At 39.4% G+C, this 20,195-nt stretch overlaps 1 protein-coding gene and 1 long non-coding RNA gene across 5 annotated transcripts in view; one reads left to right on the top strand and one right to left on the bottom strand.

The window, feature by feature from the left end:
* The window catches only part of XRCC4 (X-ray repair cross complementing 4), a 274,028-nt gene that overhangs the window by 194,150 nt on the left and 59,683 nt on the right, over window positions 1-20,195 (bottom strand). The gene's annotated exons all lie outside the window — the stretch shown is intronic.
* LOC142829913 (uncharacterized) lies at window positions 5,717-8,537 on the top strand. The gene is made up of 3 exons (XR_012904828.1): window positions 5,717-5,844; window positions 7,279-7,405; window positions 8,418-8,537. It is a non-coding gene; the product is annotated as an uncharacterized LOC142829913 (long non-coding RNA).

A 20,195-nucleotide genomic window follows, 5' to 3' on the forward strand; every position in this document is an offset into this window, starting at 1 on the left:
TGTGAAATCCTCAGGCCTATCCCTGAAAGGAAGAAAAATGTATAAAGGTGTATGTGCTTAGATCCCTGCATAGATGCTTAGCAAACTATCCTGCTCAGCTATGCCACTGTGACAAATTGGCTCATAGGAGCCCTCCTGAGTCTGCCACTTGGCATGATGATCATGCCACTGAGCCTGCCAAACTGCCCCACAACTCTTTCCTTCAGGGCCAGAAGCTCTGGCCTCCCTCAACCAAATCTCACAATTAGGGTGATTACCTTCCCCACTCCCCAGAGCAACACACATCCTGAACCAGCTCAGATCTGGGAGGGCCCAGATACAGAACTATTGATGGCACCCAGAAACACAACCTCCAAAAGGGACTAAAACCCCAAATACATCCATCTTAATCTCTATAAACGTTTTACACAGAAACAACGCATGAGGTTAGCTCTCTTTATCAATGAAATAGGGATATGCACAGTGGTTATTTCCCGCACATAACAATTACTGAGTACACATCAATTGTGAATCAATTTTATGGATGCTGCTTTTGAATCACTGAGATATTTTTCTATGAAGTTTCAATAAAACTTTATATTCAGAGCAATGCAAAACCCGGGTATCACATCAAATTCTCCTACACAGCTCATTCAAAAGTAATACAATTTTTCAGTGAGGACTATGGGCCCTTTTAACTTTTGGGGCTGACCAAAATATACAGGAAGTTAAAGTTAGCATTAGGAAGGACTGGATCTAAAATAGACCTACCAGTACCTATGAAACCAATTAGGGTTAGGAAAATATATGCATAATTCTAAGTCTAATATCCTACCAATTTTGCATACCGATCTTTCTAGCCTTTCCATAATAGTGGTCTTGATTAAAGTCCATTGTTCATGAAGGGAAATGCAGGCATTTCCAGATGACATAAATGTGCTGCAATGGCTAAATGTTTTATGAACACAAGCAGGTCTGGCAATATACCAGAAACAAGCCATTGTGTTATATAAATACTGTCTGGGAAATCTGAGATAGATTTACATTCATATGCCTGTAGATATCCCCAAGTATGGCCCATTCTCACACCAACATTTAAACTACAAAAATGGATCGGCACTAAGTGTCGGAGAATAGTAACAGATTCTCCTAAAAGAGGAGGACAAATTATTCAAGACATCATTTGAACTTTTCCAAGAAAAATCTTCATGGCTCGAGAGAAAATAAGCCTGAATACTGATGCCTGTTTGTGATCAAGCATTTTAAAATTAGTTTATAACAAGGCAACGTGTTGCCTGCTTTATGTTTTCTGGATGCTGTTTTAGCTTTCCATCACAAAAAATGTGGGAAGTTGTTCTAAAACAAATTTCTCCTAAAGTGAATTTTGCAGCTTGCTCCCCCTCCAGTCAAAAGATCTGATTTATCATGTAGGTATATTGGCCAGTAACTGCAATAACACAAAGAAATCTAGTATTTTTGTGGTAAAGGTAGTTTGCTATCTGCTGTGATTTTCTTCCATAACCAAAACTTTTGCTCAGTGAGTGGAAAGTCTTTATTTTAACCTGTGATGAGTCCTACACAATCTAGTACTTTCCTACTCTTCTTTGAAGCAAATGGAAGTGCCAAGACCTTTGTGAGAAAAAACAGACATAAGAATTTAGTAGAAAAAAATCCAAATTAGTGTTGTCAGTACTAAACATGTTTGTAATATAGGTCACAGGACACCAACATAGTCTAAAATCTGATTTCGTGAGTAAGGAGCTTGTGGAAGTCACTATCAAGCATTCACCTAACCTGGCATTTTCTTATAGTTAAATCCATGGATCTCCCATTTCTCATATATCTTGCATGTATTTTAGAACACTTTACCAAGACAGGCACACTCAAAACAACATCTTAGCACCATAGACCTGACAGGTCTCACTTGCTCTTATAAATCTCCAATGATGGAGATTCCACAATCTTCCTAGGCAATTTATTTCAGTTCTTAACTGCTGTGACAGTTAGAAACCTCCCTTGCTGCAATTTAAGCCAATTGCTTCTTGTCCTGTCATCAGAGGTTAAGGAGATATTTGAAAACTGTTACCAAGTCTTTTCTCACTCTTCTCTTTTCAAACTAAACAAACCCAATTCTTTAAATCTTCCCTCATGTTTTCTAGACCTTAATTCATTTTTGTTGCTCTTTTCTGGAATACCAAGATATTCAAAGAATGCCTTCAGAGAAACATCATTTGGTGGGAATAATTTAGCATAAATTAAGGACAACTCTAGCTGGAATGCATTTGCACTGTTTATCACACACAGCTGGTAAGTACTGTTTAGCTGAATGTGTATGTTTCACATCTATCCAGCTAAATCAGAATTCCAGATGCAAAAATCTACGATTTAGGAACATTATCTGAATTTGTGACATTTCCTAGAGGACTTTTTGGTCCACACACCAAAGAATGGATTATATCAAGACAACTATAAACCCCAGAGATGCAAAGCAATTGTTTGGGGTTGTCTAAAGAGTGTAACTAAAAGTAAATGATTAAACTGATCAAACAAAACAACTGTGAGAACTGTTCAACTGTGGAATAACATCCCCATTGCTGAAAGCACCTGAAACGGAACTGGACAAAGTAATCAAGAATATACTTATATAACCCATTTTTGAACAGTCAGGAATGTGACTTAATTGATACCAATTTAGGTATGTGTGTTACATTTAATGCAAATAAAAGGCATGTAACCTTCCCTTCTTCAAGAGAGAGGTCCACTGTAGATGCTCCAGTCTTGGTGTCTAGAGAGCAGTTTCCTTCATGGCAGTAGGGGCTTTGGAGTGTGCTGAAAGGCGGAAGAGAGTACAGCTCTGCCTAACTAAGTATCAGCTCCTGGACCATATGCAAGGGCACAATGGTTAGCAAACATATGTTGGGATGTCCTTATGGTGGCTTTCCAATTCTCTGACTACATCTACACTACATGCTTTGCCAGAACAGGCAATGCAAATGAAGCATAGATTAGCATTTTCTCATGCTTCATTTGCATACTCTCTTCTGATCCGTTTTTGCGCAAAAACAAGCAGTGTGGACATTTCTGCGCAAAAACCCCTTGGGCAAAAACAGGTCAGACGAGAATATGCAAATGAAGCACCAGAAAATGCAAATCCACATTCCATTTGCATTGCCTCTTCCGGCAAATCTTGCAGTGCAGATGTAGCCTAAGAGTGGGATGTTGTGGAGGTATGCTGTTGAGATAGCCCATTCTATGAAATCCATCTCTATCAGGGAGCAGAGGGGTTGCGATCCCCTAAGTTTGTAATCCATTTGGAGCATCTTTGTTTAGTAATTGGAGCCCCTTTAGAGTGGTCTGCTATGGCTACAAAAAGACGTAGAGTCTATATATAAAGCACCTGTCTGATATCTAAAGTATGCATATGGCTTTGGGGAGTAGAAGAGGTTCATTAATGTGAAATGATGAAGGAATCTTCGGTAAAAATTTGGGGAGGTTGTGCAGAGTAACTTTATTTTTAAAAGATATCGTGTATAGAGGGGCAGCCATGAATGCTACAATGTCCCCTGCACAACGGGTCGAAGTGATGGCCATAAGAAAGGACACCTTCATGGAAAGATGTAGCAAGAAGCATGAGGCGAGTGGTTCAAAAGGTGATATCATAAGAGTGTCTACAACAAGATTTAGGTCCCATAGAGTAAAAGGTGGTTTTACGTCAGGGCAAATAATTTGGAGGTCCTTTAGAAATTGCTTCGTAATGGGACGGGCAAAAATGGAAACATTCCTTCTCTACCAGCTGGGAGAGACTCTCTGCTCTGTCCTTAGCAGGGAGCTTCTGCTGTAGCTGATGGAGAAGTGCCCCTCCCTCAGCCAGGCAGCTCAGTGTGCATGGCCCTGAGACCCTGGCTGGGCAGAGCTCATTAAGCAGTTGTGGAACTGTACTGCTGTGAAGCTTAGAGGGAACTTTGTTTGAGACCCTCGACCAAGTCTTCAAATTTGCTAATTAAGTGGTGAGGAATGATCCAGATTGTTGTCACAGAATCATAGGACTGGAAGGGACCTCAAGAGGTCATCGAGTCCAGCCCCCCGCACTCAAGGCAGGACCAAGCTCTGTCTAATAGAAATATCAGCATAAGAGTCTTCAGCATAAGAGTCTTTGCCATGTTGGTTTGATTGGTCATATGGTCTCTGCTGGGTGTATGGAGGACTGGGGACATTGGTAGGACTGATACTGATATTGCCTCCTTCTGGTTGCCAGTGAGCGGATTTTGAGGGAGCAGAGTGTGACACATCAATACTTTATCGCATGTAAGACCTTGCTGGTCTTTCCTGAGAACAATTTTTCCCCATCAAAGGGAAGATCCTCCACTGAGGTTTGTATTTCTCTCTGGAATATAATTGATGTAAACCAAGAGACTGTCCACATGACTACCACAGATACAGTGAATTGTGCTATGTCGTCAGCCATATCGTGCTGCCTCTAAGGCTGTGTGGGCGATAGTTTAGCCCTCTGAGACTATGGCCTTTAATGTGGTCTTTTGGTATCAGGTATATCCTCCATCAGGTATATCCTCCATGAAGTTCCTATGGCCATATTTGGGCAGCAGCGCAGAATAATTAGAAATCCTGAACTGTAAGGTGGAGGAGGCATAAACTTTTCACCCAAAGAGATCTAACCCCTTACTATCTCTATCAATAGGAGTTGATCAGAGCGTTGTTGCCTGCCGCTCTTATGTGCCACTTCCACCACTAAGGAGTTTGGAGTAGGGTGTGTGAATAAGAATTCAGAACCCTTAAATATGTATCAGAGGGGTAGCCATGTTAGTCTGAATCTGCAAAAGTGATGATGAGGCATATGGCACCTTATAGACTAACAGATTTATTGGAGCATAAGCTTTCATGGGCAAAGACTCACTTCATTAGATGATATGTAATACTTTCTATTCGTTATCTTACAACTAGAAGGCATGGAAGCTGGGGTGTGCCATACTGTCTTGGTGATAGCAGGATAGCAGGATTGATAGTAAATGCTATCTTGGAAGAGGATGAGGCTTGCAGAATGTCTGTAAGTCCATGTTGTGTTTCAGACATCTCCTCTAGGGCTATTTTAAGTTTTGCTGTGACCCTTTTGATAAGGTCCTAGAAATGGGAGAAGTTGTCTGCTGCTGTTAGGAGTGGAGACATTATGACCTCATGCAGTGAGGAGGAGGAATTGTTTGGTGGCGATGCATCGTGGGCTAGTTTCTCCATGACCTGTGCCTTCAATTTCCCTATGTCCTCCTGCTGCCAGGTAGGCACCTGTAAGGGTGATGCAGTACACTCTATGGGCTCGTCTAGACTACTGGGAAGATTTGAAAGAGAATATGAATTGTCTGCCTACCCCTGTTTACCATGAATTTCAGGCTATATTTGCAAATAAGTGATGCAATATGGTAGGGTGCCTTTACAAATGAAGAGGGTTGTATCAGAGTTGTGTGTGTGTGTGTGTGTGTGTGTGTGTGTGTTATGTATAAAAAGTTAGGTTGATATCCTGGCCATCCAGTAAACTCAGTGGGAGTTCTGCCATTTATTTTGATGGAAGCTATATTTTACTTTCTGAAATGACTGTCAGACTATTATTTTTAAACTTGCTTCCATATATAACGTTGCCATTATTCACTCTCACGCTCTCTCTCCTCTTATTTAAACTTTCCCACTCTTAAGATACCATTTTCTACCAGATATTTCACTCATAATTTCTAGGCCTGATTCACAACATTACTCAAGTTTAACACTGAAGTCAATGGAGCACCACCAATATAAAAAAAGAGCAACACAGCAATGAATGCCTTTATGTTTCAATGACAAATCTTTCAAACGGGTGTTAAGGTAACACAGTTGCTACTCTTTATGTGAGTCTGGGAAAGGGAGAGATGAAAACAATTCACTTCTCTAATTGCTAAGTAGGAAAACCTTTTAAAAGAATCAGATGTCTATGGGTAATTAAAAAAGTAAACATTCAAAAATATTTTCTTATGATGCAAGATTATCCAAAGATTCAGACTGGGCCATAGAATATTTTTATTTTTATTTCAAATGTTAGTTTAATATTTTTATCTGGCTTAAATATTTTCAGTTCTGAGCAGTAGAATAATATTTATATTTTCAAAAGGCCATATTAGCTCATGGATTTTTCCCCCCCAAATATAGGTTGAAAGACTTCAGTAAAAGTCTACGAACTATTTAAGGGTTAGATTCTAAAATCTTGTCTAGACTATAGTTTTTGGTACTGTTATAAACAGAGTCAACTGAACACTAATTCAATCAGCTACGCTAAGATTATAAATGTTAAACTAGATATCCACAATCCTGACCATGATTCTGGCTCGCCTACAGAAGGACACCTAGGAATATCAAGGCAAATTAGTTAAAGCTTTGGCATTAAAAAAAACAAATTAATCTTCCTGCCCTCCCCCCATGTGGATCTTTTCATTCAAGGATAAAGCAGCTAAGAATTGCCTATGCAGCCCCACAGTTCAAACCGTAGGACATTAAGTTGATTTTCCAATGTCTTCTAAATTGTATAACCATTTGATGCACAGAAAGTGGGTGTAAAATGCTCCCATTTCCTCAACTACAGTCTTGCCATCCTCAAATTTTGAAAAAAAAAAAAATCAAAAAGACTATTTTAAGGGGAGTGTTTAAAACTATAAATTCTTAAAAATAATATATTTAGGGTTATTTTAAATTTGTGCTATAGTTACATTTTCTAACTTTGCCCTGCAACATTGAGTGTAGAATTTTTTTTTTTTTTTTCACAAATGGAAGCAGGCTCCTGGAATTGGGCTTAAAAAAATTAATCATACATAGTATTTTATTCCCAATTTGATGGTAAGCACCCTTCTAAAAACACACGGGCATGAGAACCAAAGCAGTTCTTAATATGTGTTACACTGCAGCATAAAGAGTGGCTAAAGAAATCCAAATTTCAAGCACCAGTCCTTGCCACAGAGCGTGCAGGCATATGTTTCAGAGCCAGATGATGAATACCCGTACAGCAAATCAAATTTAAGGGACCTGATTTTTCCACTGCCTCACCACTTGTGCCATCATGTAAATGGAAAAGTCAGGTCCCTTAAATTTGATTATACTTTAAAACAATTTACTTTTTTCAAATTTTCAAACTTTAGTAAACTTAAATTCCAAAGAAACTCCTTTTCTGACTGCTCTGCCCAGGAACACTGTATGAGCATTTTCAAGCTCATAAAGCATAAAAAATAGTTACTCTCTCCTGCAGCTCAATTCTCCTTTTGTGCATTTTAGAGAGTCCCACTTGGACACATTCGCAAACTATGTTGCTGGTGAAAACCCAAAGTACTTTCCAAAGCTTATGAGCTCTGAGTCAAAGACGGCTGACCAGATGTATTATCAGGAAGTTCTGTTGATGCTGGTACGTCCGAGCTTTTAAAATGTATATTTGCTGTTTGAGAGTTTTTTCAAGCCAGCAAATTTCTAAATCTTAGATAGTGAAGCTATTTTTTTCCTTGTACCCCCATACTCTCTCTTTTTAAGAACTAGAAACTTAAACACAGAGGCTACGTCTACACTGAAATGAATTTCCGAAAATGCTTTTAACGGAAAAGTTTGCAAAACACTTTTTGCGGAAAAGCGTCCGTGGCCAATCTAGATGCAGTTTTCAGCAAAAAAGCCCCGATCACCTTTTTCACTATCGGGGCTTTTTTGCGGAAAACAGTACTATGCTGTCTACACTGGCCCTTTTGCGCAAAAGCCTTTCGGAAAAAGACTTTTGCCCAAACAGGAGCAGCATAGTTTTTCCGGAAAAGCACTGATGATTTTACATGAGATCGTCAGTGCTTTTCCGGAAATTCAAGCGGCCAGTGTAGACAGCTGGTAAGTTTTTCTGGAAAAGCAGATGATTTTCCGGAAAAACTTGCCAGTCTAGACACAGCCAGAGATTGTAGAAACTGGTTTTTTTAAACAGTACTATAGTGAAGAAGTTAAAACAATTTTTATACTAATATAAAATTAAGGATCTATGGTTAAACCTCTCAAGTCAGAAAACATTCAAATATATATTAATTACATCCATGTCCTTAAGCATGCATGTTGTGCATATATGAGATACAACTTTTACATGAAAGTATATATTAAAAGCATTAATATTGCAAAGTCAAACACTCACCATAGTGGTCCAGAGCAGAATTTTCAGGGGAAGTCCTGCTAAGCCCCAGCAGCCTCAGAATGGTTGATTGCCTTCAGCCCTGATTAAGTCAACCTAAGTTACACAATTCCAGATACATGAATAATGCCACTTAACCTAAGCTACACCAACTAAGCTGACTTATTGAGTGTCTACATCAGACTGGGTCAATGGGAGAAACTTTCCCATCCATTTACTGGAAAGAGTAGTGTTAGGTAAGAACTATTTGTGGTTTATTTAGCAGGTTTTCACTGGATCAACTGCAACAGCATCAATCTCTTGATAGTGGAGATAAGCCCTCACTCTCTGGAGACAGGGCATACATTTAGACAAGGCTATTCTGTATAAGAACTGCGTCGAGTTGGTGTATGCTCAGTGCAGATGGAATCTTCAAAGAATGAAATAGCAAGACTACCAAGTCTACCAAAAATGTATGAATTGAGATTTTTTTTCACGAAGATTTATAATATGGCAAAAACTGGGTAATGTCTTTCATCAGAAAAAGAAAAGGTACATTGTTACTGCCGATTTCAAGCCCCTACTCCAACACAAAGTCACCAAAACTTTTAGATAGTCATACCATTATTAAAATTGGGAAAAACAAACAACTTAATTTTACCATAATCTCATTCTTGGAAATGAATGAAACTTTTCTGCAGAAACATTAGAAATACATAAATAAAATTAGCCTAGAGCAGACTCCCATGATTGAAAATTCTAGCCTGAATTATAAAAGTTAAGTAAAGTAATAATCAACTGAAAACTAGGCCTTATAAAATGGGAATAACTACGCAACCTTTACTACACACATCACTATCTGTGCCACCTATAACAATCATATAATATTTATTAACTTTCATAATATTGTATTAAAACAATTTTTACAAAGTTTGGGCCTGCTCTCAGTGATATCACAGTTTTTCTTATGACATAAATGGAAGTAGAACTGAACCTACAAACACAAGTTAACATTTTTTAATATTGTGTGCTACTGTGCAAGTGACAGGCAGAGTAACTATGAGTGATATTTTCTGATATATACAGGCCACCTAAAGCTGCCAATCTTATGCAGACTTATGCACCTGTTTAGTTTTACATTGTGAATAATTCTGTTGACTTCAATGCATGAAGTCAATACAGAAGAGGCACATACATAAGTTTTTGCAAGACAGCGGACTTCATGATTATAAACTATTTGAAACAGAGACTTTTTTTTCCATTGTATGAGAGGGGGAGGAGAGGAGTACACATAGTACTTAGCATAGTGTGGCACTAATCCCCAGATGGGGCTTCTCATTACTACTCCAATGCAAATAGTAAACAAAACAATGAGAATCAACTGCAAAGCTGTTTCATTCCCTTTATAGCAACTAATGAAGACTGTTTCCTGATATAGTATAGGTATAAGTTCTAACATTTGTCTGAGCATTTAATTTACAGTTATTTAGAATTTCTAACAACCACAGGAGTGAAGTTCTAATATAGCCTTCCAAGGGAAGCAGTAAGGGACAATATACCTAACTGGTTTCAAGACTGAACTTGATAAATTTAAGGAAGGGGGGAGATAGTATGATGAGACTGCCTACAATGGCATGTTATCCATCAGTTACTGACAACAGCACAAGCCTCCAACGGCCAGAGACAAGACACTAAGGGTGTGTCTAAACTCCACACCTCTGTCAGCTAAGGGATGTAAATGAAGCACTTTGAAAGCACAAATGAAGCGGGGATTTAAATATCCCACGCTTCAGTCGCATAATCACATCATGGTGCTGTTTCGAACAAGTGCCATTTTCTAAACTGAAAGTGCAGTTTAGACGCAGTTTTTCCGACTATGGGGCGATTTTTTGAAAGATCGCCCCGTTATCAGAAAAACTGCGACCAAACCATGCTGTCAGTTTAGAAATGGGACTTGTTCGAAACAGCGCCATGATGCAATTATGCAAATGACGCACAGGATATTTAAATCTCCACTTCATTTGCGCTTTCGAAGTGCTTCATTTACATTCCTTTGCCAACAGAGGGGTGTAGTTTAGACATAGCCTAGAAGGGAAGGGCTTAGGAGTGTTCTGTGCTGTATAGACACAGAACAAAACAACAATCCTCATCCTAAAGTGTTTATGATCTAAATATAAGAGAAAAATAACAGAGGATTAGAGTCGAAGGAAACAACTTTTAAAGATAGTGTCACAAAGCTACTTACCATCAGAGACCTGTTACTATATTCTAATGAACAGTTCAACCCCTAGTTTGAGTAAGATGTGGAACGACTTCATTTACAGAAACTTTCTGCAGAAAACCACAAGGAGCTACATAGAAAACATGGCAAGACTGTCTACCCCAGAGTAATTTTATTCAGTGATACAAAAAGCTAGAAAATGTAGGAGAAAGAAAGAGCCTGAAGCATGGGCCTGGTGCTTGAACCAAAGTAAGCAAGAGTTATACTATGAGTAATAGACAGGCTGTGTCAAAGGCAATTGTTTGCCTGCAAGTCAGTGTCTCTCAGCACTAGAACTGCTAGCACTGATAAAAGCACATGAAGTATATAAATACTGTACATTCCATCAGGACAGTACAGGGACACGCAGCTGAGTACGTGATAAAATAGTTTGAAACAACAATAGTGAAAACATAACAATGGGCAGTGAATGCGTTGGAGGAAAGTACAAGGAGAGGTACCAAACATGTCATTAATGCGTAAGATGATACATGAAGTGTGCATCTTAGATCGTTCATTTCTATCTATAAATATGGGGGTACCTCTACTTAGTTCTTTGGCCAGCCTAGGGAGTGATAGTGAAATCCATACTATCGATTGAGCTGTGTCCATTGTTCCAGAAGTTTGTTTTCCCCACCAGGAGGTGATGTTCCCTGTCCTTAGGACAGTTGCCACTTTTTCAGACTTTTCTCAGTACTCTAGACATAGCCGGAAATTCCACAACCCCCCTCATAGAATCATAGAACTGCAAGAGACCTCAGAAGGTCATCAAGTCCAGCCCCCTGCTCGAGGCAGGACCAATTCCAACTAAATCAACCCAGCCAGGGCTTTGTCAAGCCGAGACTTAAACACCTCTAGGGATGGAGACTCCACTACTTCCCTAGGTAACCCATTCCAGTGCTTCACCACCGTCCTAGTGAAGTAGTTTTTCCTAATATCCAACCTGGACCTCTCCCATCACAACTTGAGACCATTGCTCCTTGTTCTGCAATCTGTCACTACTGAGAACAGCCTCTCTCCATCCTCTTTGGAACCTCCCTTCAGGAAGTTGAAGGCTGCTATCAAATCCCCCTCACTCTTCGTTTCTGCAGACTAAACAGACCCAAGTCCCTCAGCCTCTCCTCATAAGTCATATGCTCCAGCCCCCTAATCATTTTGGTTGCCCTCCGCTGGACCCTCTCCAATGCGTCCACATCCTTTTTGTAGTGGGGGCCCCAGAACTGGACACAATACTCCAGATGCGGCCTCACCAAAGCCGAATAAAGGGGAATAATGACATCTCTGGATGTGCTGGCAATGCTCCTCTTAATGCAACCTAATATGCCATTAGCCTTCTTGGCTACAAGGGCACACTGTTGACTCATATCCAGCTTCTCATCCACTGTAACCCCCAGGTCCTTTTCTGCAGAACTACTACTTAGCTGGTTGGTCCCCAGCCTGTAACAATCCTTGGGATTCTTCCGTCCCAAGTGCAGGACTCTACACTTGTCCTTGTTGAACCTCATCAGATTTCTAGTGGTCCAATCCTCCAATTTGTCTAAGTCACTCTGGACCTTATCTCTGCCCTTAAGCGTATCTACCTCTTCCCCCCAGCTTAGTGTCATCTGCAAACTTGCTGAGGGTGCAATCCATCCCCTCATCCAGGTCATTAATAAAGATATTGAACAAAACCGGTCCTAGAACCGAACCTTGGGGCAATCTGCTAGAAGCCAACCGCCATCCTGACATCAAACCGTTGATCACTACCCAGTGGGCCCAGCCTTCTAGCCATCTTTCTATCCATCTTACCGTCCATTTATCCAATTCACATTCCCTTAACTTGCTGGCAAGAATATTGTGGGAGACCGTATCAAAAGCCTTGCTAAAGGGTGGAAGAGAATTCATTAATGCAGCCTTTTTTTTCTTCTTCTTCTTCTTCTTTTTCTGTACAGCCTCCTCACTTTTCAAAATCTTATTTTATTGGTATTTAAAATTTCCTTCTTTAAAAGAAAAGCAAAATATATTACATGACAACAGTTAAAAAAAGAAAATGCCTCCCTCTGCAACATAATACATTTTGTGTTGTTTGTGTGCCTTAAAATACAGCAAAAAAGGGAAACTTAAAACTTCATAACCAACTAAAAATAAAGCTTTTGTGATTCAGGTCTGGAAAAACAATTTGCCTGTAAATTCATATCATATGGGAATACGTTAACCTTCATAAAGTAAGTGTTGGGGAACACAGGAGAAGAACCCTGTACTGCAAAGTCTTGCAGCATACAAGCAACATCAATGTTTGTCGTAGGCACAGTACTGTACAGTAGTTAAATATTCCTAAAATAGCTGTCTTAGAAAAATTCATCCAATACATGCTATTACACTCATAAGTATGTAGTTAAGAGTAATATACTACAAATAACCTTTACACTGATTTACCAGTTAATCATCTTGTCTTTGTGCAAGGTATCTTCTTTTCCCTGTCCATTTTTAATTGAATAATTAGTTAAATTGCCTGGGAAACTATCTGAACTCGGAGTGACCTTTCTTACCCAAACAATGCATCTTCAGCCATTAGAGCTCAGCACCTATTCAAACCTTGGACCAGCCCAACATTTAGGAAACATTCAGAACCATACCAATTCTGATTAATTCACTCAACACATTATGATATGTACATGAAATATAACTTATGTCAAGGAAGATATAATGAAATTACAATGATCTCAGATTCTCATATTTTAGAACGACTGTAGAAATGTTGCCATAGAAATCAAGAGAAACAAATAATAGCAGTTCTTTCATCAGCCCAATTAGTAATGGAGTTTTGTACCTAGTGGTGGAACTTCTTAGGCTAACATATTGCCCATTTACCAATTTTCCTAACAAGCAAGAATAAGTTTAATACCAGCCACATTAATGTGAAAAAATTGCTAGTCCTCCAATACTATTTATGAAAAGGCTATTTAATCAATTAACTTGCCAGTTTCAAAAAGAAAATGTTGCAGGAATTCCATTATTTATAATATATGGAGTTACTAGCTAAAATACTTGGAAAGATTTACTTGCAAGTGGTCACCTACTTAGATCAAGCGCTAAATCACTGACTCTGTGATGATGTTTGTTTAGGTGGCAGCAGTTTAACTGGCCAAATCTCAATGGCTGCTTACTGAGCTCTGTGTGTGTGGCCCATTTTGTATTGCAGCTGGCTTGATACACAAGTCCCACTGTATACCAAATCTATTGTTATTTTAATGTGACTTTTAACAGTCTCCTTTGCCCTTACCACCCTAAAAACAACTCCTAAGGGCAGGCAGTGTGTTCAATACCCTGTGACAAGGCCACTTGTCATAAAGAAAATAAATTGTATAATTTAAATCAACTGGCACAATTATCAGGCTAAAATGCAGCTAAGACAAATATTTCAAATATTTTGATACAAATACATCTTCTTTGATCGCTCTTTCAAAAGGCTAACAGCAAAGAATACAGTAATAGTTCTGTATGACAGTTCTTTTTACAGTTTTTCCATATGGCTAATAACTTCTATTCCTTTTTTAAAAAACTGCTTTCAATCATAATGCTATTATGAAATTGTAATATGTCTATATTGAAGTATTTTCTAAGAGTCAGAAATAAAATTTTGCAACAACTGGAAACCTTTCCCCTGAATAAAAACAATAGAGACTATAAGTGGCACAGTCCTTGTTAGGGAAACCTTCCTACCTTATAATGAAGAGGCTGGGCCAAGGTGAACCATTGCCCCAATCCTCCACATTGTGTGCAGTAGGAGACTGACATACCTCTGAAGTGGATGTCACATTGCATTTACTATTTATATCTTGGAGCAAAACACTTTCCTGCACTTCTCCTGGGTTGATTTGGCTTCCTCACAGTCTTCAAGGTAGAGGTAGGCAAGATACGGCCTGTCGCATCCAGCCTGCAAAGCCTTTCAATCCATCACATCCCTTTGGGTCCCCCAGATACAGAGCAACCCCAGACTGCTCAAAGCGGCTGGCTGCTTCATGTGCTGGAACAAGGCGAGGGAAGCTTTGCGTGCTGTCCCCACTCCCAGCACAATCTTGCAGATCTCATTGAACAGAAAATGGCCAATGATAGCTGAGAGACTGTGCTGGTGGTGGGGGGAGGAGGCAACACAGGATGCCGCCTCCTCCACCCATTTGGTGCAGAGAGCCACATGGAACAGCCATTCATTTTGAGTGGTCTGGTGCTTCTCCTGGGCTACTGGTGAAGAGCTGCCTAAGTATGTGCCTCCCGGCCAAAGCCTGCCTCTGGCACCCCATCCCTCCCACATTCAAACTCCCTGCCCCAGGTCACCACCTTCTCCTGCTCTAGGTCACTACCCAAACTCTCTGCACTTTCCTCCCTGCCCTAGGTCACAACTCTCTGCACTCCTCCCCCAGGTCAGAATCCTCTCTTGCACCCATACCTCCTCTCAGACTCTGTATCCCAATCCCCTACCCTAGGTCATAACCCCCACCTTCAGCCAAACTCTCTCTCAAACCCTCTCCTGTACCCCAATCCCTTACCCCAAGCACCCATCCTGCGCGCCAGAGTCTGCATTCGCTCCATAGAAAAGTCAGTACCTTGACCACTTACCAAAATCTTAGGGTATGTCTAGACTATATGGCTCTGTCAATGGAGCCGTGTAGTCTAGACATACCCTTAGAGTGCCTCCCCATCAAAAATTACTCCTTCAAGGGATGGTTGTACCTAAACGATGTAGTTGGTGAACCTTAGTAATTTGGTATAAAAAGATAAAATACAGGTTGAAAGTGTAACATTTTTAATGATTTTCTGACAAAAATAGTTTTAAAAATTAATCTCCGTCTAGAAATGAATTAGTTAAATTTTACTCCCATAAACAAACCAAGGATGGGCTGGGATTATTCTTCCCTATCAGTTAAAGAACACAAACCAAGCTGATGTAAAACAGCTTGTTTTTAACTTCCCCTTGGCCAGATGATGTTTACAATTCTGACTTTTTTTTTTGGTAGAAGTGGAGACTCATCTGTCAGATTTATCCCTGTTAAACATTCCATCTAGTCACCAAAAGGCAGCAAAAGCCCTGAACAAACAACCTATGGCATCTAAAAGGGAAGGGCAATTGTATTTTCATGCATTGACTTGCAAAACCTATACTCTGCTTTCTTCTACTTTCCAGACTTCTACGTGGGGCTTCAGGGAGTGGATATTAATTTCCTATAAAAGTTTAGGATTATCAGTGCACTGCTCTCCGGAGGACTTTGTGTCAAATATATTCTGTATAATCAACCAGAGAATCATAGACTTTTGAGATAGAAAACACCTATTAGGTCAGCTAATGCAGTGATTCTTAGCCAGGAGCCTGGGGCACACACAGGTTTTAAGTGGGCCACCAAGCAGGGTCAATATTAGATTTGCAAGGGCCCAGGTTAGAAAGCTGAAGACCCACTAGCACAGGGCTGATTGGGTCTTGAGGCAATTACCCAGCTGGCTACCCTCTAATGCCAGTCTTGGCTTTTATATGCAGAAAAACAGTTGTGGTGACACAGATGGGCTGTGAAGTTTTTATAGCATTTAGAAGGGAAGGGGTGGGGGGCTCAGCAACAAAAAGGTTGAGAACCCCTGAGCTGGCATACCCCAGTGCCAATTCAAGATTATTCCCTACAGTTTTGTCCAATTGTTTTGTCCAATCCAGTTTTAAATGACTCAGGGAATGTTACCACCATTTCCCTCGGCAAAATTCACACTTACTCAAACAAAAGTCACTGTTAGAAAACATTTCCTAATAATGAGCCTAAATTTTCTTTAAGTTCATCCCATTATTTCTGCATGTATTTTATGGATCATTCTACATCAGCCATACTTTGTCATAAGATACATTTTAGTTAATTATATTAACTAGGGTTCCCTTAGCAAAGTTCAAAATGGTAAATATTGCCTTTAAAATATTCCAGAACACACTCTTAGGATTCTGAATTTTCCTTGTGGCTGTATAAGCCACATGCTTTCTAGTTTAGTTTTTATTAAATCACTGCTCTTAACTACCACTCCAAATAGTAAATAAGAAAGCATTCTTTCTGCTTTAGTGGCATTATGCAACTCTCAAAGTCGTCAATAACAAAACTCACATAGATGTCACGGGGACCAGGACAGGGTACGAAATGTACAAACTTTAATTCTTGAAAACAAATGATAGCATTTTATGGTTTTTAAACCTTTTTTTTAAACATATGAATACTCTCATACGGAAACCACCCCAACTAGAAATTAGTGGTATTGGTAATAAAGCTGACATTCAATTTACACTAAAAGCAGTCAGAATATGTTCAACAATTTTCAAAAATACACATGCATCATTTTAACTCTTAAAGCCACTCTTCAGTTCTTTTGCCACTGAAATCTGTGCTTGCCCTGTTCCTTACTTTGGGGTCAGAGGTGAAAAAGACCTGCAATGAATGGCTCATATTACTTATGTTAAGACAGTTCATCAAGGTCTCATTCTGCATGCAAAGAGACATCGCAGGTACATCATGTTAGTTAAATTCATAAATGTTTACAGAACTGGAGCTTAGGAGCTTGTTGATTTTTGGGACAGTCTTTTTTTCTATGGTGGTACAACATCTAGAACAGTGGGGTCCATGACTAGGGCTCTTAGGTGCTACAATAATACAAATAAACAACAATACATGCAAAAACAGGTCAATAAGATATGTCAAAAAGTCACTTTAATTCTATACAAAGGTGTCCACGGGGGTAGTTGTACGGACATAGCTATCGCAGTACCATTTTACCTCTAAAGTTCTGGTGGCCAATTTCCTTGTGAGGGCAAGCCCATAGGTCAATAAAGCAAAATAACAGCAATTAAAAAGCAATCAGAGTACTATAATTTACTGTTAATTCAAAAATGTCATTCTATTTCTGAAGAAAGTCAATGGAGACACTTAATCTGAAATATACACAAAAATTTAAAAGCACAGATTTTTTTTTCTAAACAGGGAGAGAAGGAACGTTTAACTAAAAGAGGAATAATGAGAATTCTAAAAAATCCTTCTTGCAAAAGCACTCCATTCTAATGACTCCCATCCATGACTCTATTGCTTACTACATAAACAAAGTCATTTTTCCTTGGATTCAAGCAAGATACAGCATGTAAGAATCGAAGCAGAAACAATAAAGCACGGTGTAAAAATATTATTAGTGTCTTAATTAACTGCTGTTTTAGTCAAGTTGGCACTCTTCCTCTTTGTACCCACAGTTGCTTTCACTTGGGCTATACCAATGTTAAAAAGGCATATTCAAGCTCTGAGCAAGTTTTCATGAAAGTGGTAAAAGCACCTGGGCCCCATCTGTAACTATTTCCAGCAAGGGTGCACCTTCAATGTAGATAGAACAGATACTAATTTTCCTAGTGCAGGCAAGGTGGTAGTCGTTTAAGCATGACCAAAACTTGTCTTTTTGGGAACCCTTTTTATAGCTCTTAAAGACTGTATTCTGTCTGGTAACTCACATTCTACATAAGACATACAAGTGAGATGACTAACATAGTTGTTAATTTGTGGTAAAGTAATATTCTATAGGTAATAAAGGGGGAAAAAACATTTCTTGCCTGTATTTTGAAGCTGTTGGATTTAGCTGAAATTTGCCTTTCACCATTTTCAATTTAACGAAAATTCTCTGAGTAATCTTGCCCCTATTTAATGCTTTAGGATGGGGCTTTCAAAACACTCAGAATTGGCTTAATTCTAGTTCCCTAGAAGTCAATGGGAGTTAGGCCAAGAAAATTCCACCATAATTTATAGCGAAAAAAAGATGCAAGTACCAACTCCTTTTTTCAAGTTTGCGTAACAAAGCAATCATTACCACACTTCTCTAGGAAAATAAAGCAAATAATTTGACATTCAAGCACCAAAGAAAAAACATCTTAATGTTTAGGCATGTTCCCATAATGATTTTGCAACTCATCAAATCGTAAAGCTGTACTGAATTAATAAAAGTAATCCTATAATTGTTTTTAGTAATTTAGTGGATTTTTCTTAAAGGGTGATGATTGATTACATAATGGGGAGTGGGGACTTTAAAAGTAGTGGATTTATACAAAGCATACAATGTAGCATTGTAATTACTAGAACTCATTGCTTCCTTTAATTGAACCTATATTTTAAAATAAGAATAGCCATGCCAAAACTCTTCTCTTTTGGTGAAAGGCGTACATTTAATGAAAGACCTATGGAAGACTTATTACATATTTCTCATAAATTGCTAAACAACTAATCTCCCCAAAAGTGAAAACAATGAAAGATTTCAATATATATATTAGAATCTTAAAGTTACAAACACCTTGGGATGGAGATTGTTCGTAGATCTGAAATGTTTGTAATTCTGAACAAAATTTGATTGCTGTTCTTTCAAAAATCTGCAACTAAACACTGACTTAATACAGCTTTGAAACTATACTACCCAGAAAAATGCTGATTTCCCCCTTTACTTCTTAGTAGTTTACATTTAACATAGCGCTATACTTTATTTGCCTTCTCCCTGCCCCAACTGCATATGTCTGGTTGCAAATAAAGCATACGGCTGATGGGTCACTTCCTAACTCTGGTGTTCGTAACTTGGGATTCTTCCGTCCCAAGGGCAGGACTCTACGCTTGTCCTTGTTGAACCTCATCAGATTTCTTTTGGACCAATCCTCTAATCTATCTAGGTCACTCTGGACTCTATCCCTGACCTCCAGTATATCTATCACTCCCCTTAGCTTAGTGTCATCTGCAAACTTGCTGAGCGTGCAATCCATCCCCTCATCCAGGTCATTAATAAAGATGTTGAACAAAACCGGTCCTAGAACTGATCCTTGGGGCACTCCGCTAGAAACCAACCGCCAATCTGACATCAAGCCGTTGATCACTACCCATTGGGCCCGACAGTCTAGCCAGCTTTCTATCCATTTTACAATCCATTTATCCAATCCATACTCCCTTAACTTGCTGGCAAGAATATTTTAGAGACCTTATCAAAAGCTTTGCTAAAGTCAAGGTATATCATATCCACTGACTTTCCCATATTCACAGAGCCAGTAACCTCATCATAGAAGCTAATTAGATTGGTCAGGCATGACTTGCCCTTTGTGAATCCATGTTGACTATTCCTGATCACTTTCCCCTCTTCCAAGTGCTTCAAAATGGATTCCTTGAGGATCCCCTCCATGATTTTTCCGGGGACTGGTACGGCTGACTGGTTTGTAGTTCCCTGGAATGTCCTTCTCTTTTTTAAAGATGAGCACTACATTTCCCTTTTTCCAATCATCCGGGATCTCTCCCAATCTCCATGAGTTTTCAAAGAGAATGGCCAAAGGCTCTGCAAAGACATTTGCCAACTCCCTCAGTACCCTTGGATACATTAAATCTGGACCCATGGATTTCTGTATGTTTCGCTTTTCTAAATAGTTCCTAACCTGTTCTTTCTCCACCAAGGGCTGTCCACCTCCTTCCCAAACTGCGTTGCCTAGTGCATTAGTCTGGGAGCTGACCTTGTCTGAAAAGACAAAGGCAAAGAAAGCATTGAGCTTTTCCCTACATCATTTGTCACTGGGTTACCTCCCTCATCCGTAAGGGACCCACACTCTCTCTGATCACCATCTTATTGCTAACATGCCTGTAGAAACCTTTCTTGTTACCCTTCACATCCCTTGCTAGCTGCAATTCCAATTGCACTTTCGCCTTCCTGATAACTCCCCTGCATTCTCAAGCAATATATTCATACTTCTCCCTAGTCATCTGCCCAAGTTTCCACTTCTTGTAAGCTTCCTTTTTGTGTTTAAGC

This window comes from Pelodiscus sinensis, chromosome 6 (assembly GCF_049634645.1).
Source record: "Pelodiscus sinensis isolate JC-2024 chromosome 6, ASM4963464v1, whole genome shotgun sequence".
Taxonomy (NCBI): domain Eukaryota; kingdom Metazoa; phylum Chordata; order Testudines; family Trionychidae; genus Pelodiscus; species Pelodiscus sinensis.